The sequence below is a fragment of the Oryctolagus cuniculus genome, chromosome 4 (assembly GCF_051225735.1).
Source record: "Oryctolagus cuniculus isolate XC-2025 breed Fujian yellow rabbit chromosome 4, ASM5122573v1, whole genome shotgun sequence".
NCBI classification, from domain to species: domain Eukaryota; kingdom Metazoa; phylum Chordata; class Mammalia; order Lagomorpha; family Leporidae; genus Oryctolagus; species Oryctolagus cuniculus.
In genome coordinates, this window is record NC_142870.1 from 61,799,876 (window position 1) to 61,820,747 (window position 20,872).

The window sequence follows — 20,872 nt, forward strand, 5'->3', positions numbered from 1 at the left end:
ATTCAAATATGGACTTAGAACACACTACTTTTGGTTATAATAATGAGCTAACCTGCAGAAACATCTCCGAAAATTTTCAACAGAAATTTATCAATAATAATAACACTGTTAGATTGCCAAAGGAAATTATTATCTACAAAATAAGATTGTTTTCATGCACACACACACAACTGTACAAACCAAATAGTCTGTAAAAATAATAATACTATTTGATATTTCTCTGTCCTTAATGTGTTGTACAATGTGAATTAATGCTATAATTAGTACGCAAAAAGGACTTTACACTTTGTGTTTCTGTGTGGGTGCAAACTGTTGAAATCTTTACTTAATATATACTAAATTGATCTTCTGCATATAAAGATAATTGAAAATGAATCTTGATGTGAATGGAATGGGAGAGGGAGCCGGAGATGGGAGAGTTGTGAGTGGGAGGGAACTTATAGGGGGAAAGCCACTGTAACCCATAAGCTGTACTTTGGAAATTTATATTTATTAAATGAAAGTTAAAAAAAGGAAAAATGGAAAATAACATTTATAATGAACAGTTTTGATTTTGAAAGAAACAGAAGACCCTTAAACAGAAGTTAACAGGATAATTTTAATCAAAACTAGGTAAATTAGGAAACAACGTAATGGATAGATTGAATCACAGGTAAGGAAAAAATTTTAGAGCTATAAAAATGTCATTTCATAAGCTCTTTCCTGTAGGAAAAGTAAATGACAGAATTGATTAGACAAGAATCCACTGAATTGAAAGATGAAAAATAAATTGCAGGAGTTAAATGAGTTAAAGTGAGAACTTTAGGGAGATATATTCAGGTCAAAAGGCCTTGGAGAAAAACAGAGTGAATAAAGAGAAGGAGACAGTAGAGCTGAAAATAATTTACATTTTTACTTCTAAAATGAAGTAGAATTTGGCCATGTCAAATTCAAGTCTCAGTAAAACCATGCATTTATTACTTCCAGTTAACTTGTGAGAAGAATCTTCATTTCATGGCAGTTAGCTATAAGAGGGAAAATCTCTTGCAAATATATTAACCCTCAATGGTAGAACCTAGTTGTGGCACAGAAGGTTAAGCCTCAGTATGTGATGCCATCATCCCATAGGGTGCTGATTGGAGTTCCAGCTGATTCACTTTTAATCTAGTTCCCTGCTAATGAGCCTGAGAAAGCAGAGAAAAATGCTTTAAACACTTGGGCCCCTACCCTCAAATGGAAACCTAGTTGAAAATCTAGGCTCCTGACTGGTATTTCCCAGCTCTGGTTACAATCTCTCTCTCTCTCTCTCTCTCTCTCTCTCTCTCTCTCTCTCTCTCTCTCTTTCTCTTTCTCTCTCTTTCCTCCCAGTATCTCCATAACCTTGCCTTTCAAATAAATCTTTGCATATTTTTTTTAAAAACTTGATCAAACCAGGCACAACTTGAAAACATCATGGATTTTTGCAGCAGATATAGGATGAGATCATAGAAAAATAATCAAAAATTTTAATTTATATGTAGAAAACTTCACATTTGTTTACTTGTGAGTTTCCACAGTCTGAATATACTTAGTTTCTGTCATTGATTTAGTTATGGTCATGATAGTATTGTCCCAATTTAATTATTTGATAATTAAATCAATGCTGTGATGCAATGCTTTAATCACATATTGTGTAACTGATTTTTCCCTTGAGCTTTAATTTGATAGGGGGCCTTGTTCTGGTGACAATACAGTAGCATTCTGTTGGTTGCCACTGTAAACAGATTACGAATCTCATAATTGCTGTTCTCAACATCAGCAAGGGAGAGATGGGAGTTGAACAGGAAAAACTAGTTAAGAATCAGTGTGGGGAAAATGTCCCTACATAAAATCAGGTACCCTTATTATTTTATTAAACTGTATATTGATGAAAACTTTTGATGTACCTCTATCACGAGACTTCACAGAAAAATGTTCTCCCACCAAAGAAACATGTGCTCTACTTCCTGGATGCCATAACAATGGTATCTTCAGTGGAAAATGAGACTCTGCAGATATAATTAAGTTTAAGAATTTTCAAATGGGGAGATATTCTGTGCTATCTGGAGTGTGTTTGACCTCTAGAAGCCAAAAATGTCAAGCAAGTACTCACTTCTAGTTGCTCCAGGGAGAAAATCCAACTGTGCTGACATTGATTTGTTCAGAAATAAGGTCTTAGTCTTATTTTGTAGACTCATCTACAAATCTGTAGGATAATGAATTTGTATTGTTTTTGGCACTAACTTTGCAGTAATTTGTTATAGCAGAAGAATACTGTGATTATTAATGAACATTTTACAAGAACTACTACTCTGCTTATAAAAAATAGTTCTTGCAGCAGAGTAATAAAAGATGGTGTGGAAAATAAGAAGTAGTCAAGGAAAGTCAGTTATTGCTTCCATCTGTTCTGTTTCAATTCATGCCTTTTACTACACTTCACTTATGTTGATTGTGCCCTAAGGACCCTTGGAAGGTATAAATGGGTAAGGTGTCACACAGAGAGAGCGCTTAAGCTAAAGACTTCAATAAATCTGGATCTGAGTTTCTACTTTGTAACTGACTATTTGTGAGACTGCAAAGACTATTTAAGGGGTTGACCCTCACTTTCTTTACCTCTGTGATGGATATAATAATCTCCACAAAGAATGTTGAAATAATCAAATGAATGGTTACTAAAATAATGTCCAATGTGTACTATATCCTCACTAGATGAAGTTTAGCTAATTATTATTACTACCATTTTCTCATGAGTTTTATAGCCATAAAGAAGTTATATGTGATCCCTTTGGTTCTTAGTCTTATCATTATGATCAATTGTGAACAGAAATTGATCACTGGGACTAGTGAGATGGCATTGGTACATGCCACCTCGATGGGGTTGAATTCGAATCCCCTGGTATGTTTCTAACTCTACTGTTTGAGGTAAGTCAGCTTGAGCATGTCCCGAACTGCATATCTCTTCCCTCTCTTATTCCCACTCTTATATTTAACAGCAATCGCTTTTCAGTTAAGTTTCAGCACTTAAGAAGAATTGTGTATTGATTACAGTATTCAACCAAAAGTATTAAGTAGAACAAACAAAAAAAATACTAAGAGGGACAACATATTAAGCTGCTCATCAACAGTCAGGGTGAGGGCTGATCAAGTCACCGTTTCTCCTAGTGTTCATTTCACTTTAACAGGTTTCCTTTTTGGTGCTCAGTTAGTTGTCACCTATCAAGGAGAACAAGTGGTATTTGTCCCTTTGGGATCACATAAACAAGAATAATGTCTGCAAATACTAGCTGATAGAATCAAAAAGGGAGAGAATGGTCCAACATGGGAAGTGAGATACACAGCAGACCCATAGAATGGCAGATGTCCTGACAGCACTCTGGCCTCATAATCAGCCCTTAAGGCATGTGGATCTGGCTGAAATGCCCATGAGAGTATTTCAGGCATGGAAAGCCAAGACACTCTGGGGAAAAAAAAAAAAAAAAAAAAAAAACCTAAATGAAATATCTCCACGTGTGAGATCCCAGTGGAAAGAATGGGTCATCAAAGAAGGAGGTACTTTTCTCTGAAGGGAGGAGAGAACTTCCACTTTGACCATGGCCTTGTCTAAAAATGATCAGAGTCAGTGAACTCAGGGGGCTTCCATAGCCTTGGCAGCTCATGACAAGAGCCTAGGGTGATTACTGATGCCATAAACAAGAGTGTCAATTTGTTAAGTCAACAACAGGAGTCACTGTGCACTTACTCCTCATGTAGGATCTTGTCCTTAGTGTGCTGTACATTGAGATTTAATGCTATAACTAGTACTCAAACAGTATTTTTCACTTTATGTTTCTGTGTGGGAGCAAACTGTTGAACTCTTTACTTAATGTATGCTATGCTAAACTGATCTTCTGTATATAAAGAGAATCGAAAATGAATCTTGACATGAATGGAAGGGGAGAGGGAGTGGATAAGGGGAGTGTTGCGGGTTGGAGGGACATTATGGGGGGGAAGCCATTGTAATCCATAAGCTGTACTTTGGAAATTTATATTCATTAAATAAAAGTTAAAAAAAAATAAAAAAAATAAAAAAAGAAGTTATATGACAAATCTGAGGTTCACATTAAGCAAACTACAGAATGAGAATTAAATTTCAACATCTCTAGCTTTGAATTAGTTGAATTTTTGTCTTTTTGTTGCTTTTGTGTTTGTTTGCTTGTTAGTTTTGTTTGTTTGCACTATAGCCTTCAGCCTCTACTGGTCAACAGATGGGTTACACTGTGAAAGAGTTCCTTAAGTCATCATTTTGATTGCAAAATTTCACAAGACATTTTAGACACATTTTTATGCTCTTATCAAGGAAAGCTGTTAATGGCTTCCATGGAATATGGGTTCCAAAAGGATACTGAAAATGGGTTGTGGACAGATCATTAAAGTCCAAAACACTGTTCTCATTACTCTTATCAAATATGTAAATCATTAATATTTATGGATCATCATGAAGTCCATACAAGTGACTAATCAGTCTAATCCACATATCTTATCTGGAGTGTTGGGCTTTTTACAGGCAGAGAATAACGTGAAGATTCTCAGGAAAGTTATTCATTGGAGGTAAGCTCTCAGGAGACAGCAAAGTGAGGCAAACAAGATAACACAGGGGAAAAAGAGCAAAATACAGTTTCTCTAAAGACAAATGTACTGGACCCATGGGGAGTTATAGAGAGAGGAACTGAACTAGAAAGGAATAGGACCACAGAAGTGCTTCACCCTCAGGAATGGGGGCCACAATAGTACTCCTGTATCATTCAAACAGGGACATTTGCAATCTATTAAACACCTTTAGATTTAGCAACTAGAAAAGATTACACTGGGATGAGGAAGCTGGGTCAGTCCAACAACAACAGAATCCACTAGAGAGGATTGTACCAAAAACATAGATCAGAACTAGATCTCAAATTCAAGGTTAAACTACAAGTCTCTAGATTCTAGAGCAAACCATTAGTTTTAAATAACCTTTTTTGTGGCTGGTATTGTGACACAATGGGTTAAACCACCACCTGGAATGCCAACATCCCACATGGGCACTGGTTCAACTCTTGGCTGCTCCACTTCCAATCCAGCTCCTGGCTAACGTGCCAGAGAAATCAGCAGAAAGGGCCAAGTACTTGGGTCCCTGTACCCACATGGGAGACCCTGATGAAGCTCCTGACTCCTGGCTTCAGCCTGGCCCAGCCCAGGGCATTGCAGCCATTTGAGGAGTGAAACAACAGATGGAAGATTCTCTCTCTCTCTTTCTCTCTCTCTCTCTCTCATATATATTCCAAATATTTTTTAAAATAAAAACAAAATAAAATAAATCATACTATTCTTGGGAGGATAAAAAAGCATCAATCTTGTAATGGAGCAGTTCCAAAGACTGGACTATGGTGGAGGGCAGACTTCTGAAGGAAGATAAGCTTAGCAAAGTAGCACACAACCTAGGAAAATGAGCATTATAAGCATAATAGCAATAAAAAATATTGTTCAGATGTCCCTCGAGCTACATCTTAGTATCTAAAAAGTTTAATATCATAAAAATCATTATACTCTGGCCAGTGTGGGAAAAACATATTTTAGAACTGCCTTTTGAGGAGCCTTCAACAAAATTCATAGAAAATATGCAGTATGAGAAAACTATGCATGGTGATACAGGCTTGTGGCGCAGCAGGTTAAGATGCCACTTGCCACATTTGTATCCCATGTCGGAGTGCTGGTTTGAATCCTGACTCCTCATCTCCTATCCAGATCTCTGATAATGTACCTGGGAAGGCAACAGGTGATTGGTAAGATAATTGACTTCCTGTCACCCACATGGGAGGCTTGAATGGAGTTCTTGTATCTGGGGCCATCCTGGGCAATTGCAATCATTGGGCAGCAAACCAGTGAATGGATATCTGTCTCTTGTTCCCTCTCTCTCACTATACTTTTTAAATAGATGCATAAATAAATCTTAAAACAAAAATGAAAATTATGCATGCATTCCAGAAATTTTGCTTCCAAATAAACTTTAATTTCATGTTTCCAAGAACTTCTTGAAGTATTAATACAGTATTAACAAAATGTTGAGTAATCTATTTCCAGACAGGAAAATGCTACAGACAAGCACTGCATTTTCTACAGTACAACTGTATTATAAAACCAACTTGTACAGCAACATAGAGGGATTTGTTTAATAGCATCTGGAGTGCAAGGCCTGTCCTGGGAGTCTCCCTAATGAATCATCTTATCCTATATTCTTTGTCAAAACCTTAAATGAATTAATTGTTGGCTCGTTGATGAGTGGGATGCACCAAAAGTAATTGAATGTTGTAATCGAAAATTTGTTAAACCTGTCACTGCACATCATTATCAGCTTTAAATCCGACACAGCACAATTAGCTTACAATAGTTATAGTTGAATCAAGTTCATGTTACGGTTGGGTGAGAAATGCACACTCTTCAGTAAATTAAATTAGACTCCAAATAGATGAACAGAATAAAGGTTGCATGTGTGAATGGAGTAAATAAGGCAAAACACAGGATTTATGGAGTGCTCAGCCTATTTCCCGAAGCAACATGGTCTAAATAGCTGTCATTACTGCCTCTTAGCCAGCAGACATATCATAGATCAGGCAAGAGCCTAAAAATAAAAATCTGCTTTAGCCGCTGTCTTATGATTGATATGCTAAAAATAAATAATCCATCATGTTCTCATTGATAGGTAACAAACATCATCATCTTCCCATTGCCACACAGGGTATTAAAAGTTATAAGAGAGGAAAACTAACACACCTTTTTGCCCTCAGATTTCATAGAAGGCTTTAGTGGAAGAACATCCTGCCATGCTGTTAGTTGATCAGTATTTTTAATAAAACAACAAAAAGATGGTTATCCTCATGGAAAGAAAATTTACTACAAGGTTTATGCAGTGGTGGGAAATCATTTAAAATCATCAGAAAGGATATAATTATTTGACAAAAAATGATTTTGGTTTAAATTTGTGGATATATACACACATAAAGATTTTAGGTGAAAATATGAATTTGAGGGATGATTTGGAACTGCGTTAAACGTGAATGAAAACCTGACAGGGCTGTTGTGGCTCAGCAGGTTAAATCCCCTCCTATGATGCTCACATCCCCTATCAGAGTGCCGGTTTGCGTCCTGGCTGCTCTGCTACTAATCCAGGTCCCTGCTAACAGGTCTAGCAAAGCAGGAGAAGATGATCCAAGTACTTGGGCCCCTGCCATCTACATAGGAGACCCAACAGGAATTCCAGGCTCCTGGCTTTGGCCTGCATCTTAGCCGTCATTTAGGGAAAATAAAACAGCAGATGGAATATATTTTTCTGTCTGCCACTCTGTCTTTAAAATAAATAAAACAAAACTTTTACAAAAAAAAAAAAAACGAACAAATGGGTGTTTGCATTAATGATGTATTTTGGTTGCTTAGAAATAAGAAACACAGGGCAATTGTGTAACTGCCAGTTATAATTCAGGACATTGTACAAGACTGAACATTTAATATCTATTGATCCAAGGGTCATTCAAATTTTAGGCTATACACACGAAATCTACACACTATGTTGTTTGGAGATAGATAATTAGTTTTCATGTGCTCGCTTCGGCAGCACATATACTAAAATTGGAATGATAATTAGTTTTCAGCTAGAGGTAAACCTTGTAAGTGGAGTATAACCTTCATTTATTGTATCAAATTATGTCCTTAGTATCATAGTTTCTGAGAAATCAAAGAATTGTAATGTTTTCTGGTCAAGATATTCAAAGTCTTGATGTGTTTTATTTCATTCAAGCTTGATGTGTTTTTGTTTCATTCTAGCTAAGTAAAAAAAAATGGATGGATACCCTTGAAATTCTTGAGACTAGACTTTTTATCTACTTTACATAATATATATTTGGGAAAATATTAACCATCACCAAATTATTTCCTCTACCACCATTTTCTAGACTTCCTGTATCTCCCATTACAACATATTTTTCATCACATATCCTGTATTATAGTATTGCCATGATTTCCTTGTCTGTTGGTCATCACCAGCTTGTTTAATCTTAACAATTAACATCTACAAATTTTCAGATCAGGACTGATAACTTCCAGAAGCCTTCCTGGAGATAGCTAACTTCTCCCTTCTAGATTATGGATACTTGCAATATAGCATGATGGCTCTTAATACGTGTCCTGGTGTTTTTCTGATTTGCATTTTAGGTATGTTTTCGAATCTTCAAGTAAAAGTTGAATAGATAACTCTAAAGCTCACTTATTTGTTTATATTTGTTATTTTTTTAAATTTATTTGACAGATAGAGTTAGACAGTGAGAGAGAGAGACACAGAGAGAAAGGTCTTCCTTCCGTTGGTTCACCCTCCAAATGGCCGCTACAGCCAGAGCTATGCAGATCCAAAGCCAGGAGCCAGGTGCTTCTTCCTGGTCTCCCATGTGGGTGCAGGGCCCAAGCACTTGGGCCAACCTGCACTGCCTTCCCGGGCCACAGCAGAGAGCTGGACTGGAGGAGGAGCAGCCGGGACTAGAACCCGGCACCCATATGGAATGTCAGCACCGCAGGCGGAGGATTAGCCAAGTGAGCCACGGCGCCAGCCCCTATATTTGTTATTTTTAACTATTGCTAAAGGGATTGCTTTAGTCTGAGACTGACACATCATCATTTAAATATACCCTGTGTCTACAGTAATGTATAGTATTCTCCAGGTAAAGAATATAAAATAAATAGAAGACATACCCTAAAATTGAGAAACCTAAAATATAATCAAGATGCACATGTGTGAAATGCAAAGCCAACAAATCAGAAACCATTTGTACATTAATGCTAGTTCTATGTGATATAGTTATGTCAGGCTAAGTCTTTAAGTGTTACAGTATACAAAAATGTAACTTGAAAACAGCACACATGCATTCATTACACAAAACAAGACATTCTGGGCCATGGCACATTGTGACAGAAGAGAGCTGTGACAGTAAATTCAAGGCAGTAAGTTTTTCTCAGTCCTTAGCAAAAGAAAAATACCTGTACTGTGAGTAAGTTTGCATGAGCTCTCAGCACTCATAAAAACTGGAAATTCTGTTTCATGGCAGGCCCAGGAATGGTTTGAACAGTTTTAAAGGTCAAAACAACTAATATGTGCATAGATAGAAATTATCTCTCCCTTCACTCTTCTCCTTCCCTCTCTGTTGATCTGCTTTTCAAATAAAGTAAATATAAATAATAAAGATAATTTTTATCATCTTCAGTTTTTCCTGAAGTTCTATGAACATTTTCAAGAAATGTTTATACAATACAATGAAAAAGGTAAAATTGAGAAAAGTGCTAACATGTATACCTGCATGACAGCCATCAAAGACTCCACAATTAACATTTTTCTTTATTGACTTTGTCATATAGCTATTTATTCATGCTTCCACACACACATCAATGGATCAACCCTTCCTTATTTATAATGCATTTCAAAATGTACTTCCCATCTAAATACTTGAACATATGCATATGTATCATTTTTATTTACAATTTTAGTTTCAATGTATTTTATATGAAATGCACAAATGTTAACAATATTCAATTAATACTTGCAAGTGTATAACCTGTATAACTTAACCTTTCATTTTAAAATACCCATTCTTAACACTTGATGCATGATATCAACACGTAGATTATTACCTCAGCCCAGACAGTTCCCTTGTACTCCTTCCTAGTAAATTCCTTCCCCTGCTCCTCCCAGAGACACCCAATCTTTTTAACTATTTTCCCACCAAAGATGACTTTAGCCTGCTCCAGAACATCATAAAAATGAAGTTATATAATATGAAAAATTTTGGGCTGGCGCTGTGGTGCAGTGGGTTAAAGCCCTGGCCTGCAGTGCCAGCATCCCATATGAGCGCCAGTTCTAGTCCCGGCTGCTCCTCTTCTGATCCAGCTCTCTGCTATTGCCTGGGAAAGCAGCATAAGATGGCCTAAGTCTTTGGGCCCCTGCACCTGCATGGGAGACCCGGAAGAAGCTCCTGGCTTTGGATCAGCACAGCTCCTGCCATTGGGGCCATCTGGGGAGTGAACCAGCAGACGGAAGACCTCTGTCTCCATCTCTACCTCTCTCTGTAACTCTGTCTTTCAAATAAATAAAATAAATCTTTAAAAAAATATGAAACTGGCACTCATTTGGGATGCTGACCCGGCAGGGAGAGGCTTAACCTATCATGACACAGTGTCTGCCCCCCAAATCTCATCATTATTACAGAGCTTAGAATGTAAGGTGGGCTGACGCTGTGGCTCACTTGGCTAATCCTCTGCCTGTGGCGCTGGCACCCCGGGTTCTAGTCCCAGTTGGGGCGCCAGGTACTAGTCCCGGTTGCTCCTCTTCCAGTCCAGCTCTCTGCTGTGGCCAGGGAAGTTAGTGGAGGATGGCCCAAGTGCTTGGGTCCCTGCACCCACATGGGAGACTGGGAGGAAGTACCCAGCTCCTGGCTTCAGATCAGCACAGCGCCAGCTGTAGCGGCCATTATGGGAGTGAACCAATGGAAGGAAGACCTTTCTCTTTGTCTCTCTTTCACTTTCTATATATCTCAGATAAATACTAACAAGCAACAAAATATGTGTAGAAGAATTGGTTTTGGACCCAGATTACATGTGTTGAAATACAACTTCTCCACTTACTGTGTGACTTAGCATAACTTTTTTAATGTCAAAGTGCCTCAGTTTTTTTCCTTGTAAAATTGGAATAATAATTGTACTACATAGGGATGCTGTAATACATGACTTAATATTTCATCATGTATTTGACATATAGTAAGTCATAATAAGTGTTTAAACACATATACATACTCTGTAGACATAAAAATAAGTATATTATTAATAGTACATTGGCATATAATAATAGAGTATATAACATATATGTGTATTTAATTTGTTATATTTACATATAAATTTTAAATGCAGCTCAGTTAGTGCTGATGCCAGCTAATATTTATTGGTCACTTTCTAAGTAAAAGGCACTCTGCTAAGAACTTTGCATGTATTATTTCATTGAATATTTTAAAAAAACAAATTCTGTCATAAACATTATGATTAAATGGAGGTTTAGGTTGATTAAAATGACTTTCAGTCAAACAGTGGAGTCAGTTAATAGTTAAAAGTCACTCAACATTCATCCTTGGTCAAAGCTACCAAGAAAATGATAATGTTGAGTAAAATATAACTATATTTTTAAGGGAATATATTTAGAGGTAAGGAACAAAGGGGTAACCCAAAGTTACAGAGATGACTGAAACTGAAACTGAAGCTGAAGAGGGCACAGGATTATGGCAGGTGAGACACCTTGTAGGACTGGATAGTAATGCACTAAGTCAGATGAACCTCAGACCTGTACTGAGTGGAAAGTTAGATGCAGACTCTGCATAAACCCAAGATACCCAACGACTCTTTGACCATGAAATAGGGATGCGTTGGTTCCACCTGCTAGCTATGGAAAATGACAAAGAAGCTGTCCACAGGAGCTACAGGGCAAAGAAAGAACCTTGCACTAGAAATTAAGCCCCAACTATATATTATTTATTGACAGTGGATCTGAAATTACACTACCCAGGTGGAAACTCATGACAAGAAGTGAATAAAATGCACATATTCCAACAATGGAGAGTGACACTTTTTCATAGATATGTCTCTGTAATTCAAAGGAAGTTAAATAATTATGAAAGAAGGTATGGTAATCTAAGGAAGGAAATATTTTTGTGTGTTTAATTCTGAGCACAGTTCATAATTTGTCACCTAAATTACATTGTGTGTTCTGGGTTTGGCATTGTGGCATAGCAGGTTAAGCTGCCACCTACAATGCCAGCATCCTTTTTTCTTTTTAAAGATTTATTTATTTGAAAGACAGAGTTACATAAATGCAGAGGCAGAGAGAGAGAGAGAGAGAGAGAGAGAGAGAGGTCTTCCATCCCCTGGTTCACTCCCAAGATGCCCACAATAGCCAGAGCTGCACTGATCCAAGGACAGGAGCCAAGAGCTTCTTCTGGGTCTCCCATGTGGGTTATCTTCTGCTGCTTTCCCAGGCCATTGTAGAGAGCTGGATCAGAAGTGGAGCAGCTGGGACTTGAACTGGTACCCATATAGGATGCTGGCACTGCAGGAGGCAGCTTTACCCACTATGCCACAGTGCCGGCCCCACCAACATCCCTTCTGATCCAGCTGCCTGCTAATGCACCTGGGAAAGCACTGGAAAATAGCTCAGATGTTTGGCTACCTACACCTATGTTAGAGAACTGGATGAAACTCTTGACTTCTGGCTTCGACCTGGCTCAGCCCAGCCACTGTGTCCATTTGGAGAGTGAACAAACAGATGGAAGATCGATCTCTCTCTCTCTCTCTCCCTTTCAAATAAATAAAGCAAATCATTTTAAAAAATACATATTGTGTATATGTATGTTTGCATGGTATTAAACTTTACCAGATGGTGTTTTTCTTGATCTCATTTTTCCTTAAAATGTTTTACATCTCTGTGCTTTTCACAGTGAATGATTGTTCCTTTCCACCACACTGAAGTTTAAGTTTCAAAGTTTTGAAAATGTATTGACCTCAAAGATTATCCAAATCATCTCTTTAGAGAGAACTATACACAAATTGCTCCAAATCAATGTGAAGTTTATGTTTTGATACTTGAGGAATATTGTCTATACAGTCTTACAAGTGTGCTCTCATCTAGGATTAGTAATGTCAGCAAAATTTGCTCTTCTCTGATGAGGAGTGGTTAAATAGGTATGGAAGACTTACTCAAGACTACTGCAAGGCAGCTGGCATGACAGTAGGTTAATCCTCTGCCTGTGGCGCTGGTATCCCATATGGGTGTAGGTTCTAGTCCCGGCTGCTCCTCTTCCAATCCAGCTTTCTGCTGTGGCCTGGGAAAGCAGCACAAGATGGCCCAAGTCCTTGGGCCCCTGCACCCATATGGGAGACCAGGAAGAAGCACCTTGCTCCTGGCTTCGGATCAGCGCAGCTCTGGCTGTTGCGGCCAATTGGGGAGCGAACCAAAGGAAGGAAGACCTTTCTCTCTATCTCTCCCTCTCATTGTCTGTAACTCTGCCTTTCAAATAAATAAATACAATCTTTAAAAAAAAAAAAAAAAGATGTCTGCAAAAGAAAAAAAAAAAGATTGAACCCAACTCCTTCTAGAATTAAAATGGGGTGTTTTGTAAGCACTGGCTAAGCTAATGGAAAGGTATTGGAGGAAGTTAGGGAGTAAGTAGTCTGATAAGCCATCTGTGTGTGTCAACCAGCAGTTAAGGAAGTTAAGTACCCTATGCTTTCACAGAGCCAGGGAGCTAGCAGTGCTATCTTCCTTGATCATTACATTTCAAAGAAATGGCTTCCAGGTCCTTGAGAAAGACACTCTTAGTTTCTAAATTGGCCAAAAGCTGGGAGAAGATTTACATCTTAAAGAGACAGAGAAAGAATTTGCAATTAGCAAATTTTCTAAAGTAAATGCTCTAAGAAAAGATATGACAGGGACTTATGTTAGTAACCTTTTTAAAGGTTAGTGAAACTGAGGGGATTTTTGACTCTCTTGGTCAGTAGCCAGACTTTAAGTAGATAATCAATACTAGTTTTCCTAAGTAAGAGGGAGCAGCTTGTTATTTTCAATAATATATTTTGATACTTAAAGAATGTTTTCAAATGATAGCGCAGTATTTGACATGTGATATTGTCACACCATTCCTTGTTATCTGTCCTGTCTTCTCTTGGGATAATCTCCTGTTCTGGTCACTACTGAGACGTCCTGGGCACTTCCTCAGTCATCATTATTCACATTTTGTTTCAAGTAGCCACTGAATTGTGAAGCTTCAGTTACTAAATTGAAAATTGTATGCCAAATACACTCATGGATACCTTACAGGGTTACTGTGAGAAATGATTGGGATAATATATGAGAAAGCACATTCACAGTCACTGAAAAAGAGTTAGCAGTTAAGTGATGACTTCGTCATTGATTCAGTCCTTCACACATTTATTTCACCTTTTTTTTTACTAGCCCTGACATTCTTCTGTTCCTTATTCTAAAGTCAGTCTCCTCATCTCCCACTCTTACACCACCCCTGCTAACAACATGCTCATCTCTGAGTCCATGATCCCAGTAATATCAGAAATATATCCCTTAGAAGTCCCATCCGAGATGCCATTTATGTTACCAGGTGCTTATTGATTTGAAATTAATAAACTATGTGTGTTCTTGCCTTATATTCAGAGAAGAATTCTGAATACTGGCATTCATGAATGAGGCAGCATGATAAGTCAGTGAGAGAAATGCATAGGAGAGTGAGGGCGTTAGTCTAATCTAACATAGAAGGGAAAGTCTGGAAATTAAGTAGGAATCCATATCAAGCAGAAAGCAGACCAAAAGCCACGTGCAGCAACTGTTTTTAGCAGCTACTAACAGCTTATCATGGGCAGCAGAGTGAAGGCAGAGTGCATGGGTGGCCCAAAGGCCACGTACCCCGAAGGCACAGGGCAGCAAAAGTCCATAATGGTCTGGCACCGTGGCTCACTAGGATAATCCTCCTCCTTGCGGCGCCGGCACACCAGGTTCTAGTTTCGGTCGGGGCACCGGATTCTGTCCCAGTTGCCCCTCTTCCAAGCTAGCTCTCTGCTGTGGCCAGGGAGTGCAGTGGACGATGGCCCAAGTACTTGGGCCCTGCACCCCATGGGAGACCAGGAGAAGCACCTGGCTCCTGCCATCGGATCAGCGTGGTGCGCCAGCCGCAGCGGCCATTGGAGGGTGAACCAACGGCAAAGGAAGACCTTTCTCTCTGTCTCTCTCTCACTGTCCACTCAGCCTGTCCAAAAAAAAAAAAAAAAAAAAAAAAGTGCATAATGGCGAAAGAGGGCAAAAAATGCTGGGCGCTGGGCCCACCATGTTCCAGATCTTTAATCTACTTCCAAAGGGGAGTGATTAACTAGCCTGATTGGCAGGTGGGCACACAGGTGTGGTCAGGTAGGGAGATGAGGTCATACAGTGGAATGCTTGCCTACAACACCAGCAGTGCCAATGCAAGTTATTTTCTAAAGTGTTTCTGGTCCTACCTGCTCTGTATGTACATTCCAGTTCTGATTCTCCCCTGAAGGAAGAAAGGCAGACCTGTTCCATCAGCTATAAGAGCAGAACCATCTATCCATATGTTGCTAGAGGTGTAACCAGATCCTTGGTACATCCTCCACCTACACAAATGCTCACAGAAATGTCCTGAATATCATGACTTTGACAAAGTGAAGGCAATAAAAGGCAAGGGAAGAACAGAAAATTATTAGAAACAACTACAGGGTCAAAAATTATGTTAGGGAAGTTATTTGGCCTAACAATTAAGACACTAGTTAGTATAGCAGTGTCTCAAATCAGAGCTCCAGGGTACAACTTCCAGCTCCACCTTCTGACTCTAGCTCCCTGCTATGAGGCAATGGTCAGTGATAAGTGGTTGGGTTCCTGCTAGCCATTTGGGAGACCTGGATTGAATTCTGAGCTCCTGCCTTTGCCCCTCAGCCAGTGTAGGCGTTTTGGGAGTGGAATGGGGGATGGGAGCACACACACACACACACACACACACACATACTTTCACTCACTCTTGACCTTGCTATTTTTAAAAAGTGCAATGGAAGGCTGGCACCATGGCTCAATAAGCTAATCCTCTGCCAGCAGCGCCAGCACACCAGGTTCTAGTCCCAGCTGGGGTACTGGATTCTGTTCCGGCTGCCCCTCTTCCAGTCCAGCTCTCTGCTGTGGCCCGGGAGTGCAGTGGAGGATGGCCCAAGTCCTTGGGCCCTGCACTTGCATGGGACAAAGCATCTGGCTCCAGGCTTCGGATCAGGGTGGTGTGCTGGCCGCAGTGCGCCAGCCGCAGCGGCCACTGGAGGGTAAACCAACGGTCAAGGAAGACCTTTCTCCCTGTACCCTGTCTCTCTCTCTCACTGTCTACTCTGCCTGTCAAAAAAAAAAAAAAAAAAAAAAAGTGCAATTGAAAACAGAGAAATAGCATGAGAGTTAATTTAAAAATGAAAATCAGATAAAGCTTTTATTTGTTGCTTGTTTTCTTTTTAAGAGTTCAAAGACTGGAAAGTTAAGGTATGATAGGATAACAAAGACTGTTGCCTTGGGGAAGCATTGGAGAATGGATATTTCCATGAGAAAAGAGAGGAAGCTCCTAACAATGGAAACTGTAAACTGCTTTTCATTCTCTTTAGTTTATGCTCTACACACATCCTAATGGCATAATATATGTTTGGTTCACTAATCAAAAAGTTGCAGAGGACATCTTTGGCTCATATAAAAGCCTTCACACTGTCTCATTTTACTCTACATATTGTCTTCAACTCACCAATTTTTAAGAAATATATGATCCTATGATTTTGGTGCCTATTGTTTCAAATCTTCATCACCTATTATTTTCCTTTAAATTCAAGTTTCTGTAACTATAATTACCATCTTTTCTTTTTTTAACTTTTATTTAATAAATATAAATTTCCAAAGTACAACTTTCGGATTATAGCAGCTTTTCTCCCATTAACCTCCCTCCAACCTGCAACCATGCCATCTCCCACTCCCTCTCCCATCTCATTCACATCAAGATTCATTTTCAATTATCTTTATATACAGAAGATCAATTTAGTATATACTAAGTAAAGATTTCAACAGTTTGTACCCACATGGAAACACAAGTATAAAGTACTGTTTGAGAACAAATTATACCATTAATTCACATAGTACAACACATGAAGGACAGAGATCCTACATGGGGAGTAAGTGTACAGTGACTCCTGTTGTGGATTTAATAATTGACACTCTTATTTATGGTGTGAGTAATCACCAGAGGCTCTCGTCATGAGCTGCCAAGGCTATGGAAGCCTCTTGAGTTCGCCAACTCCGATTTTATTTAGACAAGGCCATAGTCAAAGCGGAAGTTCTCTCCTCCCTTCAGAGAAAGGTACCTCCTTCATTAATGGCCCTGTTCTTTCTACTGGGATCTCACTCGCAGAGATATTTCATTTAGGTCCTCTTGTGATTTTATTTTATTTTATTTTTTTTGCCACAGTGTCTTGGCTTTCCATGCCTAAAGTACTCTCATGGGCTCTTCAGCCAGATCTGCATGCCTTAAGGGCTGATTCTGAGGCCAGAGTGCTGTTTAGGACATCTGCCATTCTAGGAATCTACTGTGTTTCCTGCTTCCCATGTTGGATCATTCTCTCCTTTATAATTCTATCAGTTAGTATTAGCAGACACTAGTCTTGTTTAGGTGATCCCTTTGACAATTAATCCTATGCTTATGATCAATTATGAAGTGAAACTGATCACTTTGACTAATGAGATGGCATTGGTACATGCTACCTTGATGGGATTGAATTGGAATCCCCTGGTATGTTTCTAACACTACCATTAGGGTCAAGTCCGAGTGAGCCGGTACTGAACTGCATATCTCCTCCCTCTTTTATTTACACTCATATTTAACAGGGATCACTTTTTAGTTAAATTTAAACACCTAAGGATAATTGTGCATTAATTAAAGAGTTCAACAAATGGTATTAAGTAGAACAAAAAATACTAAAAGGAATAAAGTAGTAAGTTATTCTTCAACAGTCAGGACAAGAGCTGACCCAGTCATTGTTTCTCATAAAGGCCATTTGACTTCCACAGGTTTTCTTTTAGGTGCTCAGTTAGTTGTCACCAATAAGGGAGAACATATGATATTTGTCCCTTTGGGACTGGATTAATTCACTCAGCATAATGTTTTCCAGATTCCTTCACTTTGTTGCGAATGACCGGATTTCTTTGGTTTTACTGCTATATAATATTCTATGGAGTATATGTCCCATAATTTCTTTATCCAGTCTTCTGTTGATGGGCATTTAGGTTGATTCCATGTCTTACCTATTGTCAGTTGAGCTGCAATAAACACTGAAGTGCAGACACCTCTTTTATTTGCCAATTAAAATTCCTCTGGGTAAAGTCCAAGGAGTGGGATGTCTGGCTTGCATAGGAGAGTTTTATTCAGGTATCTGAGTAATCTACAAAATGACTTCCATAGTGGCTTTACCAGTTTGCATTCCCACCAACAGTGGGTTAGTGTCCCTTTTTCCCCACATCCTCACCAGCATCTGTTGTTGGTAGATTTCTGAATGTGAGCCATTTTAACTGTGGTGAGGTGAAACCTCATTGTGGTTTTGATTTGCATTTCCCAGATGGCTAGTGATCCTGAACATTTTTTCATGTGCCTGTTGGCCATTTGGATTTCCTCTTTTGAAAAATGTCTATTGAGGCCCTTGGCCCATCTCTTAAGTGGGTTGTTTGTTTTGATGTTGTGGAGTTTCTTGATTTCTTTGTAGATTCTGGTTATTAACCCTTTATCTGTTGAATAGTTTGCAAATATTTTCCCATTCTGTCGGTTGCCTCTTCACTTTCCTGACTGTTTCTTTTGCAGTACAGAAACTTCACAATTTGATGTAATCCCAAATGTTAATTTTGGCTTTGACTGCCTGTACCTCTCGGGTCATTCCCAGTAGTCTTTGCCGGTACATATATCTTGTAAAGTTTCTCCGATGTGCTCTAACAATTTGTTGGTGTTGGGTCATAGATTTAGATCTTTAATCCATGTTGAGTGGATTTTTGTGTACGATGTAAGGTAGGGGTCTTGCTTCATGCTTCTGCATGTGGAGATACAGTTTTCTCAGCATCATTTGTTGAGTAAACTGTCCTTGCTCCAGGAATTGGTTTTAGATCCTTGATCAAATATAAGTTGGCTGTAGGTGTTTGGATTGATATTCTGTTCCAATGGTCTATCCATCTGTTTCTGTACCACTACCATGCTGTTTTGATTACAACTGACCTGTAGTATGTCCTGAAATCTGGTATTGTGATGCCTCCGGCTTTGTTTTTGTTGTACAAGTTTGCTTTAGCTATTCAAGGTCTACTGTGCCTCCATATGAATTTCAGTATCATTTTTTCCAGATCTGAGAAGAATGTCTGGTATTTTGATTGGTATTGCATTGAATCTCTAAATTGCTTTTGGGAGAATGGACATTTTGATGATATTGGTTCTTCCAATCCAGGAGCATGGAAGATTTTTCCATTTTTCGGTATCCTCTTCTATTTCTTTCTTTAAGATTTTGTAATTAATCATAGAGATCTTTGACATCCTTGGTTAAGTTTATTCCAAGGTATTTGATTGTTTTTGTAGCAGTTGTGAATGGGATTGATCTTAGAAGTTCTTTCTCAGCCATGGCATTGCCTGTGTATATAAAGGCTGTTGATTTTTGTGCATTGATTTTATACCCTGCTACTTTGCCAAACTCTTCTATGAGTTCCAATAGTCTCATAGTAGAGTTCTTTGGATCCTCTAAATAAAGAAAAATATCATCTGCAAAGAGGGATAGTTTGAGTTCTTCCTTCCCAATTTGTATCCCTTTAATTTATTTTTCTTGCCTAATAGCTCTGGCTAAAACTTCCAGAACTATATTGAATAGCAGTGGTGAGAGTGGGCATCCCTGTCCGGTACCAGATCTCAGTGGAAATGCTTCCAACTGTTCCCCATTCAATAGGATGTTGGCCATGGGTTTTTCATAAATTGCTTTGATTGTTTTGAGGAATGTTCCTTCTACACCCAATTTGGTTAGAGTTTTTATCATGAAATGGTGTTATATTTCATCGAATGTTTTCTCTGCATCTATTGAGATAATCATATTATTTTTCTTCTGCAGTCTGTTAATGTGGTATATCACATTGATTGATTTGCGAACATTGAACCATCTCTACATACCTGGGATAAATCCCACTTGGTCTGGGTGGATGATCTTTCTGATGTGTTGTTGCATTCTATTGGCCAGAATTTTATTGAGGATTTTTGCATCCATGTTCATCAGGCTAATTGGTCTGTAATTTTCTTTCAATGATTCATCTTTTTCCGGCTTAGGAATTAAGGTGATGCTGGCTTCATAGAAAGAATTTGAGAGGATTCCCTCTTTTCCGATTGTTCTGAATAGTTTGAGAAGAATTGGAGTTAATTCTTCTTTAAATGTCTGGTAGAATTCAGCAGTTAATCCATCAGGTCCTGGGCTTTTCTTTGTTGGGAGGGCCTTTATTTCTGATTCAATTTCTCTTTCAGTTATGGGTATGTTTAGGTTTTCTATGTCTTCATGGTTCAATTTTGGTAGGTTGTGTGTGTCTAGGAATCTACCCATTTCTGGGTCTGGTTTGCTGCAGTTTTTCTTGAGACTTGAGATGTGTTGAAAGCTCATTTATTTGGTAGATTTCCAATTTCTTGATGTAGACACCTATTGCTATAAACTTTCCTCTTAACACTGCTTTTTCTGTATATCATAAGTTTTGATATGTTGTGTTGTTATCCTCATTTACTTCCAGAAAGTTTTTGATTGCTATTTTGATTTCTTCTATGACCCACTGTTCATTCAGGAGCATGTTGTTCAGTCTCCATGTGTTTACATATGCTCTAGGGATTCCTGAGTTACTAATTTCCAATTTCATTCCACTTTGGTCTGAGAAGCTATATGGTATGATTTTGATTCTTTTGAATTTGCTGAGATTTGCTTTTTGGTCTAGTATGTGGTCAATCTAAAGCAGGTTCCATGTACTGCTAGAAGAATGTAAATTCTTTAAGAGAAGGATTAAAAGTTTTGTATATAGCTGTTAGATCCATTTAGGCTATAGCGTCGATTAAATCTGCTGTTTCCTTTTTTATCTTCTGTCTGGTTGATCTGTCTATTGCTGAAAGTGGGGTATTGAAGTCCCCCAGTACTATTGTATTGGAGTCTAAGTCTCACTTGAAGTTCCCTAACATATCTTTTAAATAAACCAGTGCCCTGT